The sequence below is a fragment of the Cydia amplana genome, chromosome 20, assembly GCF_948474715.1.
Source record: "Cydia amplana chromosome 20, ilCydAmpl1.1, whole genome shotgun sequence".
Classification (NCBI taxonomy): domain Eukaryota; kingdom Metazoa; phylum Arthropoda; class Insecta; order Lepidoptera; family Tortricidae; genus Cydia; species Cydia amplana.
This window is the reverse complement of record NC_086088.1, coordinates 5671435-5699105: the sequence shown is the minus strand read 5'-3', so window position 1 is coordinate 5699105 and position 27671 is coordinate 5671435. Positions and strand designations below refer to the sequence as shown.

Below are 27671 nucleotides of genomic sequence, written 5' to 3'. Positions count from 1 at the left end.
TACGAAAGCGACTGCCATCTGACCTTCCAACCCAGAGGGTAAACTAGGCCTTATTGGGATTAGTCCGGTTTCCTCACGATGTTTTCCTTCACCGAAAAGAGACGTAAATATCAAATGATATTTCGTACATAAGTTCCGAAAAACTCATTGGTACGAGCCGGGGTTTGAACCCGCGACCTCCGGATTGCAAGTCGCACGCTCTTACCGCTAGGCCACCAGTGCTTCTCGAGCAAGATATGGAGTAATTTATTAAATTGTTAGTTTGGTTTTCACAGCTGAACTATAAATATTCAGTAGATATACAATTTTGTTTAGAATTTCTGCTGTTTCAAATGGTGTACAGTACGTCCCTTGCGTTATCTACTACTACTTGTAAGAAATATTAAGATGTTTAAGCTTTATTTTGACGATAAACTAGATATTTAGAAGGTCAATAACCTAATAATAATTTTAAAACTAATATAAAAGGGAAAATATTAAAGATTCACTCTAAGTTAAGCTGAAACAAGCTCATGTTGATGTAACTTAAACGAACTCCTTTGAAGAGTTATGTAAACACGTTTATTCTACTAGGTAAGTACTTCTTTCTAAGAGCTATTAATTTCAATATATTTAAAATAAAATTTTACTCATAACGACAATCGAGAAGACAAAAATAATAGCATTGCAGAGAATAGAGTCCCACACTTGTACAGATATTTATTATATCTGTAGTCCCGCATCGTTTACTTTCATTAGATGTCTTCTTTACATGTAATGATGATACAAATACATAGAAAATGACACACGTCAAAGACAAATCTTGCACACCTCGATCTCTTTTTGTGTACGGACGAGTCACAACACTTACCGCGTTATGCCCCTTAGAGGATATAATCAAACGGAGACGCCTTGTCTGTAATTTTCTGTACAAAAAGGTCTGCCGATTTTTGCGGGGGAGGGGAACGTCAAATGTATGCGTAACGTAAAAATAGCCATGTCAGATAAACGTCAGTCCATACATTGTGTATGACCGTTGGCCGCCTATTTTCGACAGAGGGGAAAGCTTGTTAGTGGCTACTCCGTTTAGTTGTATCCTCCAAGTTATGCCCAGTTGGGCATGTACTTCGGCCATAGAAGGTAGGATCCTATAGAATTGTATACGCGTGCCTCCATGAGGGACAAAACATAGGCAATGCGACACTATGATTGGTCGAATTTATTTGTTGCCCACCATAATGTCCATAATATATACTAAATTTACGGTGGGGAATAAAAAAAATGTGAGACTGTGACTATGACAAACAATAATAGCGCTTTCGCTGCTACTCCTACTGAAAGACTATCCCGTTCGGTCATTTCCCCCACCCCTCATGCCAGATCCAGTTAAAAATACTAGATTCATGACTTCGGCAGAGGGGAAATAGTGCGAATGCCGACTCCCTTCCCTGTAGGCCTCCTCGGTAAACATATTTAATTACGTAAATTACGACTGTACACAACGAGTCAATGTCAATAAAAATTGTTCGTAAATTTTATCACCCAGAAATAACGATTACGATGTGAGCCATCGTTGTCGACCACTGAATTTCGATGTCGGAATACGACCCCGGCCGAAGATTACATGACACTTGAGCAGATATACTACGTAATAAATTATAATAAAACCGGCCAAGTGCGAGTCGGACTCGCGCACGAAGAGTTCCGCACCGTCATCAAAAAATAGAGCAAAACAAGCAAAAATACGGTCACCCATCCAAGTACTGACCCCGCCCGACGTTGCTTAACTTCGGTCAAAAAATCACGTTTGTTTGTTGTATGGGAACCCCACTTAAATCTTTATTTTATTCAGTTTTTAGTATTTGTTGTTATAGCGGCAACAGAAATACATCATCTGTGAAAATTTCAACTGTCTAGCTATCACGGTTCGTGAGATACTGCCTGGTGACAGACTTACGGACGGATGGACGGACGGACGGACGGGCGGACGGACGGACGGACGGACGGACGGATAGCGGAGTCTTAGTAATAGGGTCCCGTTTTTACCCTTTGTGTACGGAACCCTAAAAATATACCATTTGGACAGACAGGAGAATGTATGCCGCTCACGCATTGGTCATTTGCAAAGGGCGGCCGATGGATGCAATATGGTGACGAAAGCAAGATGGATATGACTTTTATTAAATTTCGAGTAATATCTATGTATAAAAATATATGTAGTTTTTGACATATATCAGTAAGTTCCAAACAATGGTGACGTATCACTTGACGAATACGCACCTCTTACAGATGTAGATGAAGAGAGGTCATCTTACCTATAAAAGTTGATAGTGAACTATAAAAGGAATGGACTGAAAACATGTAATATAGATAAAAACATGATTACTTTTTTTAAATAAATTGTAGCCTTATCCATATTACGCATATTGCTCGACATTATTTTGACGTTTTTTGCATCCATCAGCCGCCCATTATTATTGATGTTGATATGAAAGGAGAATGATGATATGGACAAAAACACCATTATAATGTAGGCCCACGAAAATATGAAGCGCTGAAGATTGTAGGTTTTTGTCTTAATAAAATTTTATTCAGATAAATAAAAAAATACAGGTCGTCAATAAATAGTTCGTGATCGTGACAGCTAATCTGAGTTCCGTTGATTTGAATTTGATAGCTGCCCAGCTGATATTTGAGTGAGATGCACTTCGTTTAGTATCAGATTGACAAAAAATCACTATCTCATTTTAAAACATGAGACAATATATTATCCCACGCTATAACCTATCTCTTTTAAGGAGAAGATAACTAAATGTTATTCATTTATTCTAAGAGACGATAGTAAATAAATGACCACGGAACAGTCGTTAATGTAACAACAGTTAGGATTTTTACGTGAGTGGCATGTCTGTCGTAACATATAGTCTGTGACACGACCCTTCTGATATGTAATTAAAATTTTGATCGCTCGTTTTGTTCTGAACGGTAGTCAAAAAGGTTTAACGTAGGGGCTTTAATTTTGGTAGACAATAAAATGTTTTATGTCGTGGTTAACTTTGTAAATACATCGTTATTTGAGGTTGGTGACGTTTCGAACGGTTTTTATTTTTTACCTATTTTTTAGGGTTCCGTAGCCAAATGGCAAAAAACGGAACCCTTATAGATTCGTCATGTCTGTCTGTCTGTCCGTCTGTCTGTCCGTCCGTATGTCACAGCCACTTTTCTCCGAATCTATAAGAACTATACTGTTGAAACTTGGTAAGTAGATGTATTCTGTGAACCGCATTAAGATTTTCACACAAAAATAGAAAAAAAAACAATAAATTTTTGGGGTTCCCCATACTTCGAACTGAAACAAAAAAATTTTTTTCATCAAACCCATACGTGTGGGGTATCTATGGATAGGTCTTCAAAAATGATATTGAGGTTTCTAATATCATTTTTTTCTAAACTGAATAGTTTGCGCGAGAGACACTTCTAAAGTGGTAAAATGTGTGTCCCCCCCTGTAACTTCTAAAATAAGAGAATGATAAAACTAAAAAAAATATATGATGTACATTATCATGTAAACTTCCACCGAAAATTGGTTTGAACGAGATCTAGTAAGTAGTTTTTTTTTAATACGTCATAAATCGCCTAAATACGGAACCCTTCATGGGCGAGTTCGACTCGCACTTGGCCGCTTTTTTAAAGCTTACTGCAAGGGACAGCGTTCGTGATCTTTTTATTTCCACGAGTTCCGATGATACACTTTTACCGGCCAACTGTTGAGGAAGATAGCACCAATATTATATTATTTGTAGGAAATATGTACAAATGTACCAAAAATGTTGGTAACTTACCTACCTACATACTTGTCGACTTATGGAACTAGATATCAGACGGGACGAGCTGAAAGCCCGACCGCCAGCGGCTATTAGGTATACTTACAACAATGGTGTCCTTACCTGCCCGTTGTGTGCACGGGTCTTTGTTAATAAGATCGGCTACGCGAGCCACACGCGGGCACACGAACGTCTTCAGCAGCGGAGATATATATATATACTAGCTGTTGCCCGCGACTTCGTACGCGTGGATTTGTATATTGGTGGTTATAAATTCTACATTAGCTTAGAACATTATGCAGCAAAAGATAGCAGTAGGGACGGTTAATCATTTGTTAATGATTATACAACGCATGAGATTTGTCTTTCACAACCTGGCTACGAAGTTTCAAGCCCCTAACTGAATAAAATTGTTCTCGATAATCTCGATATAATCTCTCTCAACCCCCAGAAGATTTTCAAGTCCACTATTTAATAAAACCTACTACCTAACTACCTATTTACGAAGTTTGAAGTTCCTTGCTTTAAATAAAATTTGAACCCTCTACCAACTCTCAACCCCTGTTTAAACTTTTAGGGGATGAATTTTAAAAAAAGCTGAAATTACTTTTCTTGCATTGTAATAATATGCCTTTATACAACGATTCAAGTCCCGCACTCCGATAAATATTTGGGTTCCATACAAATTTTCGACCCCCTTCACCACCTTGGGGGATGAATTATCAAAAACTCTGAAATTAGTTTTCTTTTCTCTTAATAAAATATCTTTTTACGAAGCTTCAAGTTCCTAGCTTTAAATAAAATTATAACCTATACAATCTTTCAACCCCTTTTTAACCCTGTTATGGGATGAATTATTAAAAACGCTGAATAAGTTTTTTTGTTTTTTAATAAAATACCTTTTTACGAAGTTTCAAGTTCCTAGCTTTAAATAAAATTTGAACCCTATACAAATTTTCAACCCCTTTTGAACCCTTATAGGGTATGAATTTTTAAAAACGCTGAAATTACTTTTCTCGTATTCTAATAATATGTCATTATACAAAGATTCAAGTCCCGTACTTACAAAAAATATTGACCTCCATACAAATTTTCAACCCCTTTTTCACCACCTTAAATGTTGAATTTTGAAAAACGCTAACAACAGTTTTCTTCTCTTTTAATGAAATAACTTTTTACGAAGTTACAAATTCGTAGGTTAAAATAAAATGTAAACCCTATACAATCTTTCAACCCCTTTTTAACCCTTTTAAGGGATGAATTATTGAAAACGCTGAAATTACTTTTCTTGAGAATTAATAATATGGCTTTATACAAAGACTCAAGTCCCGCAATCTAAAAAATATTTGATCTCCGTACAAACTTTCAACCCCTTTTTCACCAACTCGGGGGATGAATTTTTAAAAACATTGAAATTTGTTTTGTTGTTTTTTAATTTAATGCCTTTTTGCGAAGTTTCAAGGTCTTAGCTTAAAATAAAATTTGCACCCCAAGACAAAGTTTCATCCCCTTTTTTACCCCCTTAGGGGTTGAAATTCCTAAAACTTCGCAATTACTTTTTTTTGTAATCGGCTATTATGCCTTTCTAAGAAGTTTCAAAGCATTTGTAATGGATTCAAACTTTCAACCCCTTTTTAACCCTGTTAGGGGATGAATTTTCAAAAACGCTGAAATTACTTTTCCTGTCTTATAATATTATACCCATATACAAAGTTTAAAGTCACACACTCACAAAAATATTTGATCTCCATACAAACTTTCAACCCCTTTTTCACCACCTTGGGGGATGAATTTTCGAAAACGCTGAAATTAGTTTTCTTATTTTTTAATACAATACATTTTTACAAAGTTTAAAATTCCTAGCTTAAAATAAATCTTGAACCCCATACAACCTTTCATCCCCTTTTTAACCCTTTTAAGGGGTGAATTTTTAAAAACGCTGAAATTACTTTTCTTGAGTTTTAATAATATGGCTTTATACAAAGACTCAAGTCCCGCACTCTCAATAATATTTGATCTCCGTACAAACTTTCAACCCCTTTTTCACCACCTCGGGGGATGAATTTTTAAAAACGCTGAAATTATTTTTCTTGTTTTTTAATTTAATACCTTTTTGCAAAGTTTCAAGGTCCTAGCTTAAAATAAAATTTGCACCCCAAGACAAAGTTTCATCCCCTTTTTTACCCCCTTAGGGGTTGAATCTTCTAAAACTTCGCAATTACTTTTTTTTGTAATCGGCTATTATGCCTTTCTAAGAAGTTTCAAAACATTTGTAATGGATTCAAACTTTCAACCCCTTTTTAACCCTGTTAGGGGATGAATTTTCAAAAACACTGAAATTACTTTTCCTGTCTTATAATAATATACCCATATACAAAGTTTAAAGTCACACACTCACAAAAATATTTGATCTCCATACAAACTTTCAACCCCTTTTTCACCACTTTGGGGGATGAATTTTCGAAAACGCTGAAATTAGTTTTCTTGTTTTTTAATATAATACATTTTCACAAAGTTTCAAATTTCTAGCTTAAACTAAAACTTGAACCCCATACAACCTTTCATCCCTTTTTTAACCCCCTTAGGGGTTGAATTTTTCAAAATCGCTTCTTATCTCTTGTACACTTTACAAATGCAACCTAGTGTGCAAATTTCAACTTTCTAGCTTTTGTAGTTTCGGCTCTGCGTTGATGAATCAGTCAGTCAGTCAGTCAGTCAGTCAGTCAGTCAGGACACTTGCATTTATATATATAGATTATGCTTGTGACTTAACATTAACATGTGGCAGAGTATGGCAGTGCCACCAGTGGCACCAGTAACGCCAAATTCCTATGAAAAGGTGACGTTTATAGCGACAGTTCCACACATTCTCACATAAATGTATATGCAGAGTTGCTTAGACGGACTTTATAAAATTTTCTCTTAATTTTTTTTGCGTTTCAAATATTATTGTATTTTTCCACAAAAACAATCAAATTAAAATTTCTATCATTTAAGATTTCTATTTCAATTCAGATAAGATGAATTTTTATTTCAATAATATAAAGGTACATATAAAACTTAAGAACTAAAACCCGTTCTGAGCCATGCCGGGTCCAAAGGTCCCCATCACACTTGCAGCGTTACCCCGCTGTATGGCGATGGAGACCTGTTGGACAAGCCATGACTCAGAACCCTCATTCCCCTTTTCCCTTTTTATATATTTCAATTCTATAATCAAGCATTTACTTATTCTTTTCGTAATTTTGTTTAACTCAAAAAATCCAATTAATTACTCTTGTAACAAAGGCATTTTAATAACAAATCAAACAAAACAATGCGCGAGAAAGCTAATTAAACAATTTTGATTAATTTTAAAATTAAATTCATTAGCCATCAAAGTCGTTGACTACAGGTGAATAATTATTTTAAAATTCATTAAGTTATACAATTACATGATAAATTGAATATTATTATTCAGAAGTTGTATTAGAAGATTAGATACTGGTACGTGAAAAAAATCGGAATCAAATGCATGTACCTACAGGCGACGTCGATACATAATTCACAATTTTGCACTTTTCTTTTTTATAAGGCAAAATAATAAACATATCTTTGACGTTAACTGCTGCTGTACTGCATGAGAAAACTGAGAGAGATCAAGTTTATAAAATTGATGTTAGTATCAATGTACCATACCTATCCGAACTTTAAGTTACGTCAAATAAAAGATATATAAATGATATGGATCGGATATGTCAGTGTCAAGCAAGTGTCAAAAGTGACGATTTTGTTTGAAGAACCGTCACTTAAGACACTTGTTTGACACTGACATATCCGATCCATATCGTTTCTATATCTTTTATTTGACGTATCTTAAAGTTCGAATATGGCTGTAAGCTGTAACTCACCAATAATAAGTACGTGCGAAGAAATATATGCGTGCGAGTTGCGCTGCTTGTTTGATAATCTTATAATATATCTTATCTTATACCTTTAAACGAGCAATTCTTGTAGGTACTTTTAAACGAGCAATTCTTGTTTATTTAATTAGGTATTTATATATTTCGGGGATCTCGGAAACGGCTCTAACGATTTCGTTAAAATTTGCTATATGGGGGTTTTCGGGGCGAAAAATCTATCTAGCTAGGTCTTATCTCTGGAAAAACGCTAATTTTTGAGTTTTTAAATGTTTTCCGAGCAAAGCTCGGTCTCCCAGATATTTCTTCATAAACATACGTCATTTTTTGTCAAAACAGGGATGAGATACGCTTAATGTTCAAACATGTCAGGATCTTATATTTAATATAATAAAATAAATCTGTGTCAGCGTTCCAAAAATACGTGAAAAGCATCCTCGGTCGGAAAATATATTTTTCGGCAATTCGGCGCATGACTTTCATGCTTAGCATGCCCCATCTCGCTCGCTTTTATGAAATTTCTGTTATAGGAATTGACAGATTAATAATACTAAAGCATGTTAAAATGTGTATTATAGCGTACCGTAAAATGGGGTGAGTAGGGGCAAAACTGACATTCAAGCCACGATAACATTTTATTTTTACATATGCAAACTGAATGGTGTATATGACACCGTAAGATTGTGGACCCGTTAGTTTATAATCTAATGTAGGTTAGGTTAGGTTAGATTAGATTATAATCTCCCTACCGTCAGTTTATAATGTAACTAGCGAGATTATAATCTGACGAGTGTTTACAATTTTACGGTGACATATATAATAAGTGTTCCGGACGTTTGTATTTTAGTTTTTATTTTATTTTGGGTAGTTCCATTTCATAACTGACGATAAACAGGAAATCTCACCTCACCCCGTAGTCCCTCGTAATTGGGGTGAGATGGGATTTCATACAAAGGTGATTTTGGAAGATTGTTGGTCGATTTTTTTTTATGAGTATTACTATAGCTCCATTTTTGTTGTTATTTATATCAAAATAAGCTTGAAATAGGGTTACTAGCGCCATCTAGTTAAGAATATGTATAACATGTGTCTATGCATCTGGTCTTCCTTCAAATAAAATCCCGTTACTTGTCAACCGTCATCCGTGTGTTTCATTACTTTCTTTAGAGGTTATGGGCTTTAATCCCGTATTTTAATTAAAAAGTATTAGTGTTTTTCGTGTTTAGTGCGTGAAAATGACTTCCAATTTTCTGACGAACGTGCCGAAGCTTAAGGGTCGCGAAAATTACGACGATTGGGCGTTCGCAGTAGAAAATTTGCTGATACTTGAAGGCGCGAACAAGTATCTGAAGGAAGAACCGCAAGCAGACGGGACTGCAACAGCAGCAGTAGAAACTGCAGATGCAAAAGCACGAGCTAAACTGATTTTGACGATTGATTCATCATTATTTGTGCATATAAAGAATGCAAAGACCACGAAGCAATTGTGGGCAACGTTGAAGACTTTGTTCGACGATTCAGGATTTTCGCGGAGAATTACTTTGCTTCGTCATTTAATATCCATCAGATTGGAAAACTGTGAAAACATGACGAATTATGTGACACAAATAGTTGAAACCTCGCAGAGATTAACCGGTACAGGTTTCAAAATCGATGATGAGTGGGTAGGTTCATTGATGCTAGCTGGTTTACCAGAACGATTTATGCCTATGATTATGGCCATCGAGCACTCTGGAATCAGCATAACGGCCGATTCAATAAAAACCAAATTGCTCGATATGGAATCAAGTCAAGTAAGTGAAACGGAATGCAATTCAGCATTAGTTGCAAAAAGTTACTTGAAGAAGAAGTGTAACAACACTAGCAAGCATAGACAACAAACCTCTCAAACGTCAAACTCAAATGTAAACACGAAGAACATAACCTGTTACAGGTGTAAGAATGCAGGGCATTATCGAAGCCAATGTCCACTGTTAAATGAAAAAACAGACATGAAAAAGCAGACAAACGCGTTTAGCGTTGTTTTTCTTAGTGGAGACTTCAGTAAAAGTGATTTTTACGTGGATTCCGGTGCGAGTCAGCACTTTACGGCGAATGAAACTTGGCTGCAAAATAAAGAGTTTTCGCCGGATATTCCAGACGTTATCGTAGCAAATAGTACAAAAGTTCCTGTTTTGTGTTCCGGAGATATGGAAATTACGACAAGTCACGGTTATGAAGTGAACGTGACAAACGTCCTGTGCGTGCCAGAGCTTACGACTAACTTATTATCAGTCAGTGAATTGACCAAAAATGGAAATACTGTAAATTTCGGTCCTAAGAAATGTTGGATTCGCAACAAACTAGGGAATTTGGTGGCAGAAGCAGACCTAGTCAACGGTGTTTACAAGTTGAAACTGAAAACAACACCGAGCTGTATGTTATCCTCGTCAACAGCTGATGGTCAGACATGGCACAGCCGCCTTGGTCATATTAACTCCGCTGATTTGAACAGGATGAAGCACGGATTGGTGGATGGAATAGATTTCCCTGGAACTTTCACGGGAAGTAAATTAAACTGTGAAGTGTGCTGTGAAGGAAAACAGTCAAGGTTACCCTTCTCACAAGGCACAAGAGCCACAGAGAGCCTTCAAGTTGTTCATAGTGACATCTGTGGTCCTATGGAGAAAAATTCAATTGGTGGTGCCAGATTTTTCATTATTTTTGTTGATGATTTTACCAGAATGACTTTCATATATTTCCTTAAAGCCAAGAGTGAGGCACTAAGTTATTTTAAGGAGTTCAAGTCAATGGTGGAAAACAGTCAAAACAAGAAAATCAAATTTTTAAGAACGGATCAAGGCCGTGAGTACTGTAGTAAAGAATTTGAAGATTTCTTAAAGAATGAAGGCATAGTGCACCAGAAAACCAACCCCTACACAGCCGAGCAGAACGGTCTTAGCGAGCGAAGCAACCGTACGATCGTGGAACGAGCAAGGTGTCTTTTGTTTGAAGCCGGCCTAGATAAAAGATTCTGGGCAGAAGCTGCCAATACTGCCGTATACATAAAGAACCGGTCAGTAGCGTCGGGGATAGAAAAAACTCCATACGAGATGTGGACAGGAAAAAAGCCTAATTTAGAAGGTTTGCGCATTTTTGGAAGCCCTGTCATGGTACACATCCCGAAAGAAAAAAGGACAAAATGGAACAAAAAATCCAAGAAACACATACTTGTAGGATTTCCTGAGAACATAAAAGGCTACAGAGTTTATGATCCAGTAAAGAACCAAATCACAACAAGTCGAGATGTAGTGATTTTAGAGAAGAAGAATGAGGATACAGTCACAGTTTGTATAGAAAACACAGATTCAGTGGGGGAGTTGACAGAGGAATCTGTGGTTAAATTAGAGCCGATTAACCAGTCTAACTCCAGTGAGTCTGAATCAGAGTACCTTGATGTGGATGATGAAGGTGAACAGCATGAAGAGGAAGGACAGCAGCAGTTTTTAGAAGAGACAACTTATAGAACAGATGCTCTGTCACAGTTAAAATCTGAGAATCAATTGTCTTCAGAAGATGCTTCACCGAGACTAGAAGAGGTCACGGAGAGTTTGGCCGCTGTCAATGAAGAGAGACAGAAGCGACAGAGGAAAAAACCTGAGCGGTATGGTTTTGCAAATACATGCACCAGCAGCTACGTGGGAGAAGATGAGATGACGTATGCAGACGCTATCAGTGGACCTGAGAAACAACAGTGGTTGCAGGCGATGGCAGATGAACTGCAGTCTTTCAAAGACAACGAGGTATGGGAAGTTGTCGATGCTCCAGATAACGCGAGTGTAGTGCAGTGTAAGTGGGTCTTAAAAAAGAAACGTGATTGTGACAATAGAGTGAGATATCGCGCGCGGCTTGTAGCTAAAGGTTTTACGCAAAAGATTGGTGTGGACTATCAAGAAACCTTTTCTCCTGTTATTAGGCACTCAACTTTGCGGTTACTGTTTGCTTTGAGTGTACAGTTAGAAATGGATATCACTCATTTAGATGTCACGACAGCCTTTCTTAATGGTCACCTTAAAGAAAGCATTTTTATGCATTTGCCAGAAGGTTTTCCTGTCACTGATACAAATAAAGTGTTAAAATTAAAAAAGGCTGTTTATGGCTTAAAGCAGTCATCACTTGCTTGGTATAAAAAGGTTGATGAAACCGTGTGTAACTTAGGATATACTAAGAGTAAACTTGAGCCTTGTGTATTTATAAAAAATCATAACAATAATTTGAAAACTATTGTTGGTGTTTATGTTGATGATTTTTTGATATTTTCAAATCATAGTACAGAAAAAGATAATCTTGTAAAGGCACTGAGTCAAAAGTTTAAATTAAAGAATTTGGGTCAAGTAAAACAATACTTAGGCATGAGAATTAATATAAATAAAGATAAAAATGTCATTACTATAGATCAGGAGAATTATATAGAGATGTTGTTGAAAAAGTTTGATATGGAAGATTGCAATCCTGTTGAGACTCCTATAGAATGTAAATTGAATGTTGAAAAAACAAATAATAGTGAAGAAAAACTGCCATATCAAAAACTTATAGGTAGTTTCATGTATTTATCAGTATTAACTCGACCTGATATTTCTTATGCTACTAGTTATTTAAGTCAATTTAATAACTGTTATTCACATGTTCATTGGAACTATGCTAAAAGAATTTTAAGATATTTATTGAGAACAAAAGACTATTGTTTGAAATATTCCAAAGGAAAAGCAGAACTGGTAGGTTTTGTAGATGCAGATTGGGCGAGTGACGCCATTGACAGACGGTCATATACAGGTTTTTGTTTTATGAAGTCTGGTTCTGCTATTTCTTGGGAGAGCAAAAAGCAAAGGACTGTTGCTTTGAGCTCATGTGAGAGTGAGTACATGGCTTTATCAGAAGCTTGCCGTGAAGCCATTTACTTGCAAAACCTTGAAGTGGAACTGATGGGTTTTAGTAATAAAATTGTAGTATACAATGACAGTCAGAGTGCATTGAAGCTGGCAAATAATCATCAGTCACATAAGCGTTCTAAGCATATTGATGTTAGATATAATTTCATTAGAGAAGTAATTAATAATGATATTGTGGAAACAAAGTATTTGCCAACCGCTAACATGCCCGCTGACCTGTTAACAAAAGGTTTACCAGAGGTGAAACATTATAGGTTTATGAAAACACTTGGTGTAGTTCAGAAATGATTTTTTATTAATGTTTCTTGTTAGTAAATCATTTTACATACCTATTTAGTTACATATTTAATAACTTGTGTTTTTGCCTGTAGAATTGCTGTTACAATAAAATAAAAAATTGTTTCACTGGTTTACACCTGTTATATATTAGTTTATTTGTTATTTTGATATAGTGGGGGTGTTGTTATTTATATCAAAATAAGCTTGAAATAGGGTTACTAGCGCCATCTAGTTAAGAATATGTATAACATGTGTCTATGCATCTGGTCTTCTTTCAAATAAAATCCCGTTACTTGTCAACCGTCATCCGTGTGTTTCATTACTTTCTTTAGAATTTTAAATTGGAATACATTATTTTTGTAGCAATAATGAATAATGTCGACGTCAAAGGCGGGCAATCCTGGATTCCCGAATCACGTCCTAATACTTCTCTTTAATTTGGTGCTCGCTGGCTGGCGAGGAACGCCTACACCGCTCCGGCGTGGCGTCCCGTCGTCCCTGCAGAAGCTAGGCCTTCCTAAGCCTGCTGTGATGCTGATGAGGACCCTGGCCGCTACGGCTTTGGGTGTCTCGGGTAGGTGTGGCGATAGAAAGAAACGCAGTATTTTCACAAACGCGTATAATCTACGTTAGCCTACACTTAATTCGTTCGTACACTTACGCCTGATGCGCGACAATCGTGATACGACGTTGACTATCCTTACAATTAACAATACACTCAAACACACGCGACGTGGTCAAAATGGCTGCTCACAAGTCTAGCGTCAAACCCGGCAGTAATGCAACATACGTGCGTTCGCTACAACGTTTTGGATCGGCCTGGGGCGGAAATAGAATCCATCGATATGAAGGTTGACCATAATGAATGTAGTGACATACCATTTAAGTTACTCTTTAGACTCTAGGGAATTGGCCTGCGATTATTGCACGCGGCACATGTGAAAGATGCTTGCACTTGGCGTAAACAATAGCCTTAAAATTCCATCTCACCCCCCTTTCATCCCACCACCCTTTCATCCCTTCTCTCCCCATTCATAACCCAACTCTCCCCGCGAACCCTACTCACCCCATTCTACGGTATTCGACCTTTAAATGACAGATTGTGACTTGGCAAAAATCATAATCGTCTGCCAGATTTTTCAGAACTATAAGAAGTAGAAAGGCCTGATAGAATCCGTTTGGTAAATAAAATGAGAATAATCGAGTACTGTTAATAATTCCAAATTTTTAGTAAATAATAAGATCTTTTTTTTAAACCACATCGGTGGCAAACAAGCATACGGGCCGCCTGATAGTAAGCAGTCACCGTAACCTATGGACGCCTGCAACTCCAGAGGTGTTACATGCGCGTTGCCGACCTTTTTAAAAACCTGTACACTCCTTTTTTGAAGAACCCCATACTGTAGACCCTCGGGAAAACCTCGGAAGGGAGCTCATTCCACAGCCGCCGTTCGCGAGAGGAAATTCCGTTAAACCGCACAGTACGCGACCATTTAGGTTCTAGGGTGTGTGGATGAACACCCTGCCGATGGCGAGCGGTGCGGTGATAGAAAGCGGCCGTTGGCATCATGTCAAACAATTCTTCAGAGCACAGCCCATTGTACAAGCGGTAAAACACACATAAGGAGGCAAGGTCTCTCCTCAGACTTAAAGGTTCAATACCGCTTGTGAGTTTGGGATCATCGAAGATTCGTACAGCGCGCCTTTGGATTGAGTCGAAGGGTCCAAGCTGGCATCCAGGTGCTCCTGCCCAAAGGTGACAGTAGTACTCCATATGGGGTCTGACTCAAGACAAGACTCAAATAAACACGAAATTTGCAGTCAATATTCACCATAAACAATGAACGGTATTTCGGCATTTTCCGGCCACATTTTAGAGAATATAATTTATCCCACCAAAAACATTTTCATGTAAAATGTTGCCAAGACGAAACCATAAAGCTCGCACTGACAAAAAGTTATCAAATATTTTGTAGAGCCAAGCTTCTAACTCTACAGGCCCTACCTTCACAGACTCTACACCTTAGTCAAAATATGTGGCTTGACCGCTTCGTCACATGGGCGTAAGGTGAAATATGTATATATTCACTATTCATTATTTTTTATTATAAAATAGTTCTTGTAATAATGAAACGGCCAAGCCACATATTTTGACTAAGGTGTAGAGTCTGTGAAGGTAGGGCCTGTAGAGTTAGAAGCTTGGCTCGTCAAAATATTTGATAACTTTTTGTCAGTGCGAGCTTTATGGTTTCGTCTTGGCAACATTTTACATGAAAATGTTTTTGGTGGGATTGCACATCTTTTTGTAAGTTGCTTATGACAATCTTCTGATTTAAAGGGTTGCGGGTGATTTACTATTAAAATCCTGAAATACGTACCTGGGGGGCATCTTTTATATACAATCTGCTTTTTTACTGATTCCCCATACAAACTTCAACCCCCTTTTTCCCCTAACGCCTTTTTCCACCCCTTTTCACCCTTACGGGGTAATTTTGGGATTGAAACTATTTTATATCCTTCCTCATAACAATAACTATCTACATACCAAATTTCAACTAAATCGGTTCCGCGGTTATCGATTTCCCATACAAAATTCCACCCCCCTTTTCACCCCCTTAGGGGCTAATAATTTCAAGTTTTTGAATTTTTTTGTTGTTTGTGGACTAATACTATCTCACATACCAAATTTCAGCTTCCTAGGACTTCAGGAAGTACCCTAGAGGTTTTGATGATCAACAGTGAGTGAATGAGTCAGTGACGAAATCGGGGTTTTTTAGACATTAATAAAATCCAAAGTATAAGAGCTATGCAATTGAAATTTTTTATACTTAATAAGTCCACTATTCACATCATATCTCGAGAGTTTTGTTTATCTGGTATAATCCAAACCCAAGTTAAGAGGACTCAAAAAAACGACGAAGCGCTTCGAGAAAAGGTAGGTAGTGCCCTTGCGCTTCGCTTTGCTCGTCTTGGCGATGGCACTACCGTGCCCCCAGATTTATTTTGTTAATCCAAGGCTTGCGGCACCTGCAGAGTATCACCTTGAGCCCCAAGCTTAAGTTCGATCATAAGTCTGTATATATTTCCTGTCTTATTTCAAGGGAATAAGATCCAAAATTATACACATATTTTTGACATTGACCATAAATTTAATAAGTACATAAATAAAGGGACATCCATCTAGACCGTAACTAATCCCTAAGATTATACTACATCTTGACTACATATTTCAAGCATCACCGAAAAGAAACACGAAAGTCGAAAACATGTCTAATTTTCAATGTATATTCAGTTGTATATCGTTACCCTGTATACCATAGTTTTAACATACCTCTCGATGGCTATATCTTCCGTCGCAAGTTTCACGTGGCGCTCCATATCTTTTTATTCATTCAAATTTCCTGGCTTTACGCCCCCTCTTAAAAAAAGAAACGCTGTTATTACATGACATGTCATGTTGTTGCGTGCGTGACTTCAACTTGTCGATAGCACAGAATAATTAATAGTACTACCGTACAGAAAGAACACTTCCTACAAAACTGAAGTTTGACAGCGATTGAGGGTCGAATCATGATATCCCTTTCTAATTTATGGCACTATCCCTTTCGGCTATTTAGGGTTGTCAAAATTCAAGTCATTATCTTATCTGTGGTCGAGCACGTAAAGGGACGTCAAGTTGTGTCAACCATAATAATTGCTCGGAGCAATGCTGAGCCGAACGGAGCCGAGTTTGCCCAAAGTCAGGAGTGTCTTCCCATTGCCGATAGCTATAGTCACAGAACATATTAAAGAGGTTAGAATGGCTATCGCGCACAGTTAGTATCGGAACCGGTGTCGCCGCTCGTTCCTCTCCATATTTACTAACACTCGCGCAACGGTAGTAAAAACTAGCTAGCGCCTTATGTGCGTGGTGAATGGATATGCCTCCTTTAAACAGATTTGACGTCTGGCTTCTTAATCTGAACGTTATTGTGGCGCAAAAAGGCATGTTTACTTCATTTTCGGACAGCGCGGGCGAGTAGCATGCGAGCGTTTGCTCAAAACCCCGCGGCGACACGTACCCTGCTCGCATCGCCATTCTACTTGTTCTGTGGCTATAGTATAGCTTCCTTAGCAACTCCGCTTATATCTTTTTGCATTATTCAGTACAAGTTTACGAGACGATTAAGAAGTACTCAGTGTTGTCGCTTACGTTCAAGAGCTCTTACGGTTTTTATTGTACCTTTATTGCGATTTTACGGCGGTCCTACAAATGTACCGCGTGTAACGACCTAGGAATTGTGTGGGTAAGGAAATGTGAAGTTATTTTTGACTTAATAATACAATAGCTGAGACTGAGACAAATTGAATATAAAGTGTAAGTAAGTCTCTGCGTACATTTTATCCCCAATGTTAGTAATACCACAGAATAAATAATAGTACAGTAGAGTCCGGTTAGTACGACTTCGCATATAACAACCAACCGCTTATAGCGACGTAAGTGTAGGCACTTGTTTGGTTTTAGTATGAGCTACTATGAAAGTACAACCGTTTATTACGACTACGCTTATAACGACCGACCGCTTTTAACGACGGAAATTGACACAAAATCCGTCCGTCAAGTCCGGTTACAACGACGAGCGACGTAGTTTTTACAAATAAATTGTTGGTAAGAAGCTTACTCCGTCCCGCGCACCCAACTCCCCTCCCCCCTTTCTATGCCTATACGCAGCAAGATGAAATAGTCATGTGACTTTTCGTAATTTTGCAAACTAAATAAAACCCAATTCCCATTATTCAATTGAGCTTAAACTTATACATAATTATGTAAGTTGGGTGAGAATGCAATATTTTGGTACCTTCGAGCTGATCTGTTGATGGACACAGGAGATGGCCATCGGAACTGTGTGATAATGATAAAACAACGCATCTTAATTGAGTTTGGGTTTGTAAGAAATCATACTTTTATACTTTTGTAAAAATTGTCTCAATTGAGTATAAATAAGTTGCTTGTTGAAACAAAAGTAAACAGTCCGCGATAAAAACAGTTTGACAAATTACTTATTTATTTTTTGATTGTCGATGTACGATTTTCATCTTGATTAGATCCCTAAGAATTACGACTTTTTATTTTACGGGATTTGAGTAATTTGCGGATGATGAGTGAGTACGCGTACCTACAAAAGTGGCTTCTTCTAAACACACAAGTCTCTGCATTTAAGACAAAGTGTTGTAATACTAACGTAAATAAATATTTTAATTGTAATGTTTTTTTTCTTTGATTGTCGTATAAGTATTAATAAATACAAAATGATGTATTTATTTTGATTAAAAAATAAATTAAAATTGGCAGTTCGTTTAATACGACGTCCGGTTAGTACGACGTAATATCAGCGGTCCCTTGGGCGTCGTTATAACCGGACTCTACTGTACTAGGTACAGAAGACTCACTCTCTAACAAAACGCGTCTGTTACGATCAGCACAGATATGGCCGCTAGGTGGCGACAGCGCCACGCGCGGCTTATGGCTTTCCCCAAAATTGGGGTGGAACGGATGTACTTTTAGCTACCTGTAGCAAAGCGACGAAATCGCGGAGTGAGACACGCCTGGTAATATTACTTAATTTACTAGGTATTATTTCTGTTTTTATGTTTGTAAATATATTCACAGCTTAGTCAACCTTATTGAAATACAAGTTTTCCAGCGGCAGATTTTTGATTTCATGTTCAAAAGTTAATTTTTTACTTAGTATTTCACCCTTGGAGGATACAACTAAACGGAGTAGCCATTAACAGGCTTTCCCCTCTGTCGAAAATAGGCGGCCAACGGTCATACACAATGTATGGACTGACGTTTATCTGACATGGCTATTTTTACGTTACGCATACATTTGACGTTCCCCTCCCCCGCAAAAATCGGCAGACTGTTTTGTACAGAAAATTACAGACATGGCGTCTCCGTTTGATTATATCCTCCAAGATTTCACCGTATGATCTAAAACATTTTCCGAGGTAAAAGTATGGTAAGTAGGTATTTCACTAACTCTGAAAATTACAAAAAAAATCGGGACATATTGTGGTTTCGTATTTATACCGACCAGAATTAGGAGCTCTTCAAACTAGCCAAATTTTATCCTAATCTAACAGAAAAAACTACAATCGGCCCTAATAACGATTTTTCAAAAAATATGGTCTGGGTGAGACGTACAAGATTCTTAACTCATAATTATGCAATACTGCAATCAAAGAAATATCTACCTACCTACTTCAAGACCTAGCTCGCTTTGTTTCAAACCAAGACGCTCATGTGCCTTAAAGCACCGTATTACAGTGTAAGCCGAAAAATATGAAACGGCACTTGACTGCCATATGTCGTCGCACAAGCGGCTTAAAACTCTTTCTTTCTTCCTTTAGTTGCTTCGTTTTTTGCCTCATTATTTTCCCTGCAAGGGGATGTAGGACTTTGAGTTATTTAAACAAAGCATAGGTACTTAGGTACTTCATTGTCGCTTTGCTCTTACGCAGTCGCTTAAAGAAAAGGGAGGTTTGTGTTAAAGTGGTTGCCTTTTGTTTTAAGCATGACTTTACCAAAAACTACATATAAAAGATAAATTGGATACATTCGTATGTTTTTTTGATAGAAAACATATTCTGTATGCGAAAAAATGCAGGGAACTTTCTCCGAGTCATGATAACCATCATCGTCACATTTTTTCTCTATCAAAATTCTAAATCTAAAGTGTCACAAAAAATTATGTTGCAACGTTTGGATTACTTAGCATTTAAGGACCACAAAACCAAGAATAAAGACTCCGCATCACGAAATTCTGTAATCGCCATTTCGATACGAGGCTGTATGGAATTCAGAGTGTGCTACAAATTGGGCCATCAAAAATACGAACATAGCAATAAGCTCCCAAGGAAAAACAAGCGCAAAGAGACAATTATTTCTGTGCACCAGCTAAATAATGATACATAGATAATACATAGCTTAACTAATGTCTTCTTTGAGTTGATAATAGGTACTAAGAAAAAATACCTACGTAGTTGATTCTCTCAATCCTTCTATAGCGATGTAAAAGAAAGCTCCATCTTACTTAACCTGAACTCACTTTTAAACGACCATTATCCTTCATTGAGAACTCCGATACAAAATAAACAAGACGATCCTCGCTTTGAGAGCTATAAATTGTTTAGAGAGGCATCGGTTCTCGTTACGGGCCGAGCTAAATTCTGATTGCATGGACATCTCGAGGGACCTACTGGCCGTTCAAAGGTCTCGGGGGCTTGGATGCAAGGCAACTTATTTAAGTGCATGTGTGAAATGGACTTTATAGAATTTATCTTATCTCGGGATTGGTTCTTGCTGAGAATTGAACTGAAAAAAAAAAAGATTTTACTTGATGGTAGGTACCTACATCGCAAATTAAATGTTGTGGTTGGGTGGGATTAAGTAGGTACTTATTATCTACCTGTGACAGCAACCTCCATGATTTCTGCTGTTGGTTAAAAATTTACCGTAGGTACCTATTAGTAGTAGGAATTTCTGCTATTGGTTAAAAAACTACCTTACTTATTAGTAGTAGGAATTGAGCAGATTGATTGCTCGATCACGTCGGACTCAACCATTCAATATTGGTTAAATCATGAGGGTTCAGAATTCATGATTTAAGTACCTAAATGGAACAGCGCCATTTAGTGTACAATAATTAGTAAGTACCTACTCGTATGTCAACATAAACAGTCCCTTTTTAAGGATGACTCACGCTAGACCGCGCCGGGCCGGCTGACGGCAGACAGCGCCTGAAGCTCCGGCCCGGCCCCGACCCGGTCTAGCGTGAGTCATCCTTTATAAGATAATTGATGGCGCGATTGAAAACTATTATTCCAAATAAATATAAGCACCATTTGGTGTAGTCTTAACTTTAAGGCTGGTCGTTGACAATTCAGACATTTGCCAAACTTAGTGGAAAGGGGTAAATTAATCGTAAAACAGACAGCCGCTGGTCAAGAATATTAGCCCAACAAATTCAGTGTACGATCTGGTTAAGATTACAGATTATGCATTTGACCAAGGCCTATATGAAGTCGTCTGATACGTAACCCTCGGTGCGCGAGCTAGCTCCGTTTTATTACATTTTATTACCCGAGCCAGTGAGCAAAGGCTCGTTAGGTTAACGGCCATCATTCGGCTCACTGCTCATCGATTTTTTATTATAATAATAATAATAATAATAATAATAAAATGTTATTTATTTAGGTATAAACCCATTACATTATAATGGCCGCTATTAAATACGTAATAGGTTCACATGTCCTATAGACAAAAAGGCACCGAGTGTGCAAATTATGGAAGATTAGGTAGGAAAGGATGTTTTAGAATTGGTATTATACAGATAGGATAAGAATCATATTGATTCCTTTGTAAATGCTATCTTACGCGAATTCAAATAATTTTTCACCTCAGCAGCTCGAACAAGGGTACTTTGCTACTTAAAAACAGTGAGCAAAATCGCATTTTGCTCACTGAGTGAGACAAAATGAGCAAAATGCGATATTGCTCACTCAGTGAGCAAAATGCGATTTTGCTCACTGTTTTTAAGTAGCAAAGTACCCTTGTTCGAGCTGCTGAGGTGAAAACTTAATTGTTGGTATATCTTAAGAAAACATGAGTGAATAGAGGTAAGTGATGAAGAAGGAATACATTTTTCGGGTTCTCTAATATGTTCTCACTGCTGAGGTGAAAAGTTTTGTGAACTACACGAGATCAAAGTTATTTACATCTCGTGCGCTTTTGAGTCCCTTACTACACTCAAGATTCTAAATTATAAATAGTATAGAATCTTTCGCTTGCACGGGACTCAAAATAAGCACTCGAAGAAATATCAAACTTTGATCTCTTGTTGTACAAATAACTATTTTTCAACGGTGATGCACTAATAATTGGAATTATATTTAGATTTAATTTAACGAAATAAAAAAAACATTTAAAACAGTTCCATTAAGTTCTACCTACTTAAACTGACAGGCCACGCATACCTACTCCATGTAAAAAATTTTGAAACTTGAAATAGTTTTCACCGCATTTTGTAGACATCTAAGAAAGGATTTTCCGAAATTCCGTCCCTAATGGTGTTGAAAATTTGCGACGACTACCTACTACAAGGACAAAATTGCGGGAGGAGCGAGTTCATTATAATATAATTAAATGATTAATTGTTTATAATTATAATAAAACGAAAGGAAATCATCCTAAATTTACATATTATTGAAGTGAAAACTTCTTTAGCGGCGCTGTGCACTTTTTGTGATGGGGAAAAAATGTTAAACTCGCGAGAGCGTAAGACGTAAGACGTAAGATGTCATTGTCATTTCTATTAGTACTCTACGTAATCTCGTATCAGCACTACCCGTTCATTGTTGTAAGTTATTGGTTTCCTGCTACCCAAAGGTTGTCTGGAAGAGATCGCTTTTGAGCGATAAGACCGCCTGTTGTTACCTAATGTAATGTCTGTTCTTTCTCTGTATTCTTTTTCATCATGTGGTGCACAATAAAGAATATATTATTATTATTATTCCTTTATTCATTTAATTTCTTAGATTAGGTTATTTATAATATGGATATAAAAATAAAATACAAAAACACTTACAAAAACAATACAAAATACTTATAAACATATTATAAAAAACCTAACCTAGGGTGCCGCCAGCAGCGGGGCAAGGCCCAAGCTGCCGGTGGTCAGGGCTGCAGAGAGAGGAACCGGCGGACTATCCGCGCCGTGTCCAAGATCACCGCCTTCTGCATCTGACCCTTGATCCAACCACCTAGCGAGAGTCTCTCAAGATGTTGGTCGAGACTCTTCGCTATTAGACCGTTCGCTGAAACAACTATCGGGACAATGATCGTCGAATCAACATCCCACATGGCGGTTATCTCGTGAGCCAAGTCTAGGTACTTACTAGACTTGTCCTTCTCGGCTTTCACGAGATTCTCATCATGGGGGATGGTGATGTCAACGAGCACGGCCCGGCGCTGTGATCGATCTATTATCACAATGTCAGGCTTATTGGCTACAATAGTCCTGTCAGTGATGATAGATCGATCCCAATAGAGCGTGGCACGACCATTCTCGAGAACTTGCGCAGGTGAATACTTGTAGTACGGTACTTCGCGGTCCACAAGGCCGTATAGAAGAGCAAGCTGCTGGTGAATAATCCTGGCTACGAGATTATGTCTGTGCAAGTACTCGCCGTTAGCAAGATGAGAACAACCGGAAATGATATGCCTGAGTGACTCTCCGGGACGGCGGCATGCCCGACAAATGTCGACCGTACCGTCCTTCAGGATATATTTCCGATAGTTGTTCGTCATCAATACTTCGTCCGCAATTGCACAGGCAAAACCCTCGGTTTCTCCGAAGAGGTCCCCGAATCGTAACCAGTTCACCGACGCGAGCAGGTCCACATCAGGTCCCGTGAGGGCCTTGTAGAACCGCCCGTGTAGCACCTTACTCTCCCATGCCGCCCTGCGATCCGCAGTACTTAGTACCACAGGTTTGCGCCAGTTCTCGTTTGCCAAGGAGAGCGGCGTGAGGTTCCTGTCTACTGCCACCACATCACGATGCATCCCACACTCGTTGTTAAGGAAATAATTCCTGAGATTATACACCTCGCGGTTGTGGAGATCCTTGGCGTTTAGGAAGCCTCGGCCTCCACATTTCCGTGGGATGTACAATCTCATAACTGACGAGCGTGGGTGTAGCATGCGATGTGCGGTGAGCAGTGATCGGACCCTCCGATCCAGGGCGTCCAGCTCGGTCTGAGTCCACCTTAGTATGCCAAAGGAGTATGTGAGTAGGGGCATTACCCAGGCGTTGAAGGCGCGCACTTTGTTGCCTCCTGACAAAAGACTGTTAAGGACTTTTGTGAGCCGACTGAAAAAGCGCTCCTTCACCAACCGTCTAATACCCTCGTCCTCAATACCCAACGACTGTGACATACCAAGGTATTTATAGGTTTCTGATTCAGAGATAGATCTGAAAGCCATTGTCTCAGAGAGTTGTAAATTTGTTGAATTTACAGCCCTCCCCCGCTCTACATGTATAACCGCACATTTATCGACACCAAACTCCATGTTGATGGCACTACTGAAGACTTCGGTAGTTTTCAGTAGGTCCAACAAGTCTTGGTTATTTGGTGCAAATAATTTGAGGTCATCCATGTACAGAAGGTGAGAAATGACTTCACCCTCTCTCCGAAGCCGGCAACCTAGTCCCAAATCTTTCAGCAGAGTGCTGAGGGGATTCAGAGCTAGGCAGAACCACAGGGGACTCAGACTGTCACCCTGAAAGATTCCTCGCTCAATCCTTATAAAATCCTGCGGACCAGAGCGGTCATTCCCGCCTCCTGGTTGACGAAGGACTGTGGTCCACCGCCCCATACACGCGCTTAGGAAGGCTCTCAAAGTTGCATCAACTTTATACAGCTCTAAGACCCTCCCCAGCCATGAATGAGGCACCGAATCATAGGCCTTCTTGTAGTCAATCCAAGCGGCTGAGAGGGCCCCCTTGTTCCGCCGGATTTGTTGGCATATGGTCATGTCTATGAGGAGGAGCTCTTTAGTACCACGGGACCCAACCCTACATCCATTTTGAGCGGAAGCCAAAATATTATTTGCGACAATGTGCGCGTTGATTTTTGCTCTCAAAATGGATGTAAGGAGCTTGTAGAGTGTAGGCAAGCATGTGATGGGTCTGTAGTTTTTTGCTTCCGTGGTACTACCGGACTTGAAGAGCAGGAAGGTGACACCAGTTGTTAAGGAAGGTGGGAGAGAACCAAGCTCGAGGGCTTGTTGAAATTGTGCTGCCAAGCAGGAGTGCGAGCATCGGAACCATTTTAGCCAGAAGTTGTGCAATCCATCCGGCCCAGGACTTTTCCAGTTCTGGGTCGTGCGGATGGCACAACTTACGTCATCGGGGGTGATAGTGACTACCGCCATAGGTTCGATGGACTCGCACTCACGCTCGACAACATTCATCCAACTCCCCTCGGTGTGTCCGACAGGCACCGACCAGATGCTACGCCAGAAGTCAGTCATGACAGTAGGATCCGGCGGCTGCGTGTCGGACTCACGAAGGTTGGTTTCCTCCCACTTTCGGTACACCTTCCTTTGGTCACTCTGGAAAAGACGATTCACGATTATTATTATTATTATTATTATTATTATTGAGTTTTCACTTCTGTCGGCACTCCCGGAGTGCAACCCGTTGTTTTTAGGGTTCCGTACCGAAGGGTAAAAACGGGACACTATTACTAAGACTCCGCTGTCCGTCCGTCCGTCCGTCCGTCCGTCTGTCACCAGGCTGTATCTCACGAACCGTGATAGCTAGACAGTTGAATTAATCTATTTCTGTTGCCGCTATAACAACAAAATACTAAAAACAGAATAAAATAAAGATTTAAGTGGGGCTCCCATACAACAAACGTGATTTTTGACCGAAGTTAAGCAACGTCGGGCGGGGTCAGTACTTGGATGGGTGACCGTTTTTTTTTGCTTGTTTTGCTCTATTTTTTGTTGATGGTGCGGAACCTTCCGTGCGCGAGTCCGACTCGCACTTGGCCGGTTTTTATATTTTATGCTCGTCCTATCCTAACCTAAAAACAAATACTTACGCAGAAATAAGTAAAAGTTTTAATAACTTGTATTAGTTCTAACAAGACATTTTAATGACAGGTCTTATTCGCTAATTAGGACTGATTGGATGGCTATAATGAAATATGAATAATACCGACATTGTATATTTTCTTCGTTGAAAATGCTAATCAATTTTTAATGTTTCAATGTTTGTTGAAAATGAAAATGCTATTTAAAGGATGACTCACGCTAGACCGGGCCGGGCCCGGGCCGAGGCGTCCGACATTTCATTCTCTATGACGGCTGATCGGTGATCACGTGGTGCTTTCCATAGATAACGAAGCCCCGGAAGCTGAAGAAGGCTAACTGTTGCGGCAAGCAAGAAAGTTTACCCAATATCATGGTAGATGGCGCTGCGCTGCACACATCGCGCGTTTTGAGTTTCCTGCAACCTAGATTGGCAATAATGGCAATGTGCGAAATCGGTGGAGGGGGAAGTGGCGCTGATCGTCACAAACACAGGTAATCTTATGGAATGTCCGGTAGGTATTAGTACTAGCGGCAACCGCTTGAACTAATATTACTTCATAAGATTTAACGTAGAAAATCCGACAAAATGAAGGTAGCACCAGTCGTGCACGTAGCGAATATATAAGCAGCTTGTCAAGCTTTTCATTTTTTCAATATTCTTTACCGAATTAACATGTATAGGTACTTGTTTAAATATAATATAATTTAATTGTGTTGCAAATCAATGGCGTCTCAATTCTTATTTCATTCATGAGTTACTAGAGCATAAATTATAAGGGAGAAGTAAAAGCGGGAGTTGGAAGGGGTAGACCTTGGCGGACTTTTTCTGATCCAGCCAGAAAGTAAAAGCCACGAAAGGCCAGTGGGCTTAGCACGGTAGCAGTTATCACGCAATATGGTATAAAATATGTGAATAAAACGTTAGTTACCGACGATTTTATCATGCATACTATGGTAGCAGACGATATATGGAGTTATCCACATTTGACAGCGGTAGATGACAGAAGACAATTTGCATAACATGGGGGTTGGATAATTTGACATATTATCCCATTTTGACAGTTCAACTTAGTTAATTTTATCTAAGTGCTTCTTAGGTGACGATAAGCCTTGTCGTGAAAGCAAAACTAGTGAATAAACCTATTACAAATACAAATTACAGGTAAATATCCGTTTTTCTATGATTATATTGAGAGTTATTAGTTACAATGTTCCGCTTTATATAATATAGTCAATATTTTATTTGCAGGGAAGTCAAATTTTATTATTCCTACTCGCGGCTGCTGTTGAAGAAACAAAGCGTCGAAAAATCTCGTGCATAGCTTTAAGAAACGCTTGCAACCCGTTTGATATGCCAGACGAAGAGTTTCGGCATATTTACAGAGTGTAAGGAGTGTGCAGTGCATTTATGTGCCGAACTTAACGCAGAGTCTCAAAACGGTGATGGATTACCAAAACATCTTAAAGGTAAAGCTTAATAAAATTGTAGTGTTTCTTTAAAGTTAATATGTATTCCATGTAAGACAGGCGTCTCAATGACAATGCTACTAAACTCTTAAATACTATCTCATATTATAATTGTAAAAATTAGTATGTTAAGATATTCTGTTGCACAATCTTATACTTATGCTACTAACTTACTAACAGAGGTTACTTATTTAAGCCACTTTTTACCTCAACATTCATATCCTAACCTAAAGGGGAAAGTCTACTTACCTAGGTACTTGAAAATATTACATCTATGTTCTTATTTGTTTTAGGTTTTAACAGTATTAGCTGTAATACTGGTAGCTGATGGCAACTACCAACGCGGGACTAGTCAAGATGATGGCTTGTCCATAGGCCAGACTACTGTAAGTCAATACCTTTCTCGAGCAACTTGCACACAGAAGGTACTTAAGTTCTTTTGAGCACTGAATTAAGTACTTACTAGACATAAAAAACTGTGACGTTCCACTAGGCGTGTCTTAGTAACTTTTTTGAATAAGTATGAGTGTGGCTGTATTGTGCAATGAGATAGGTAACTATTGTTTGATAGTTATGTTAAGTAGTTACTGGGTCTAGGATACATACTGTTATTCTTCATATTCAATTATTCATTATGTGAAAAAAACTGACA

At 38.6% G+C, this 27671-nt stretch overlaps 1 protein-coding gene and 1 long non-coding RNA gene across 2 annotated transcripts in view; both read right to left on the bottom strand.

Annotated features, from left to right (window-relative positions):
• The window catches only part of LOC134657479 (dopamine receptor 1-like), a 141703-nt gene that overhangs the window by 38992 nt on the left and 75040 nt on the right, over positions 1-27671 (bottom strand). The gene's annotated exons all lie outside the window — the stretch shown is intronic.
• The window catches only part of LOC134657598 (uncharacterized), a 188166-nt gene that overhangs the window by 126093 nt on the left and 34402 nt on the right, over positions 1-27671 (bottom strand). The window contains exon 2 of the long non-coding RNA XR_010097628.1: positions 3336-3615. This is a non-coding gene — a long non-coding RNA (uncharacterized LOC134657598). The remainder of the gene's footprint in view (positions 1-3335; positions 3616-27671) is intronic.